Here is a 2060-nt window from a genome sequence, read left to right as displayed (position 1 = left end):
AAGGAAGTCCCGCTCCGGGCGCGGCCTCATTGGGTCGGGCCGCGGGTTCTGCCCTCCCTCCGGAGCGCATTGGGTGCCCGCCGCGTCCGTCCGCAGCGAGCCTGGCTTCCCTCCCGCCCCTCACAGCCTGAGCCCCTCACAGCCTGAGCCCCTCACAGCCTGAGCCCCTCACAGCCTGCACCCTCACAGCCTGCACCCTCACAGCCTGAACCCCTCACAGCCTGAGCCCCTCACAGCCTGAACCCCTCACAGCCTGAGCCCCTCACGGCCTCATCCTCTCACAGCCTGAGCCCTCACAGCCTGAGCCCCTCACAACCTGCACCCTCACAGCCTGAACCCCTCACAGCCTCAGCCCCTCACAGCCTGAGCCCCTCACAGCCTGCACCCTCACGCCTGCACCCTCACAGCCTGAACCCTCACAGCCTGAGCCCCTCGCAGCCTGAGCCCTCACAGCCTCAGCCCCTCACAGCCTGAGCCCCTCACAGCCTGAACCCCTCACAGCATCAGCCCCGCACAGCCTGAACCCTCACAGCCTGAACCCTCATTCCCTCAGCCCCTCACAGCCTGAACGCTCACAGCCTGCACCCTCACAGCCTGCACCCTCACAGCCTGAACCCTCACAGCATCAGCCCCTCACAGCCTGAACCCTCACAGCCGGCACCTCCACAGCCTGAGCCCCTCACAGCCTGAGCCCCTCACAGCCTGAGCCCCTCACAGCCTGAGCCCCTCACAGCCTGAGCCCCTCACAGCCTCAGCCCCTCACAGCCTCAGCCCCTCACAGCCTCAGCCCCGCGACCCCGGTGCAGGCGCCTCGGGAACGGGGCTCGGGCGTTGATGGGAGCAGAGCGTGTGACAGAGAGGGTGGCACAGCGGGGGTGTGCCACGGCGGGGATGTGACACGGAGGAGATGTGACACGGTGGGGATGTGACACGGCGGGGATGTGACACACAGCGCGTCCCCGAGTGGCACCGCCGGGCCCGTCTGCGGCTCAGGGTACCGGGAAGGCAAAGCCCCAAAGGACCGTTCTTGTAGCCAAGCACCCGAGGCGTTCGTGGGATCGCAGAATGGTTTGGGTTGGAAGGGAGCTTAAAGCCCGTCCAGTGCCACCCCTGCCATGGCAGGGACAACTCCAGCCCCAATGTCCAGCCTGGCCTTGGGCACTGCCAGGGATCCAGGGGCAGCCACAGCTGCTCTGGGCACCCTGTGCCAGGGCTCCCCACCTCACAGGGAACAATTCCTGCCCAATATCCCATCAGATTGCTCTATATTTTAATAAATTGTTGGCTGCACTWTGTTTTGGGTGTTGAATGGCCTTCCCTGTCCTTGGCCATTTCTTCCYGCAGAGCCCAGCCCAGGCCGCTGGTGCATCTCAATTCCATCTCCCCCAAATGCACCATCTTCACTCAGTGCTCCTAAATCCCACTGTGGTGCCAAMAACCAGGTCATGCATATTTCATCAGCATAAACCCAGAATTAGCCTTCATACAGTTCCCTCTCCTAGTCTATTTTATTACAGGAAAAGCAAAACCCAACCAAGACTCCAGCTAAACTAGAAAAATAAGCAAAAAAAAAATCAAATACATATGCCAAAGGGTTTTTATTTTCCTAAATATATCTAGCTCATACATATATGTTTTTCATAGGCATTATTCTGGCCTTAATAGAAAAACAACATCAAAGAAGCTTCAAAAATTCTTATTCAAATATTCTRCATATTCCAGTAATTAATAGCAGCCAGTACCACAAGCTAATATGATTTCCAAGTGTATTTGATATATTTTCATTTAATGGAATCCCTTGCTGTCTGTTTGAGAACCAAAGTGTTTGAAATCATGATTCTGACACCCAGGAAGAGATTGTAATTGCTTTGAAACAGTGATGCTTAAAAAAAACAACAAAACAAACTTTAAAAAAAAAATGGTCTTTTCCCTTGTCTTGGGAAGCTTCCTGGGGTACCCAAGGTTACATTTTACATCTTTTGTCCCAACCATGAGTGTTTCAAGTTGAGGTATTTTCATGCTGGGTTACAATATCCATTTCTTTCACAAAAAATTTTCCC

This window comes from Malurus melanocephalus, unplaced genomic scaffold (genome assembly GCF_030028575.1).
Source record: "Malurus melanocephalus ecotype Western Australia unplaced genomic scaffold, MMel_1.1 scaffold_360, whole genome shotgun sequence".
Classification (NCBI taxonomy): Eukaryota; Metazoa; Chordata; class Aves; order Passeriformes; family Maluridae; genus Malurus; species Malurus melanocephalus.
This window is presented reverse-complemented; position numbering follows the sequence as displayed.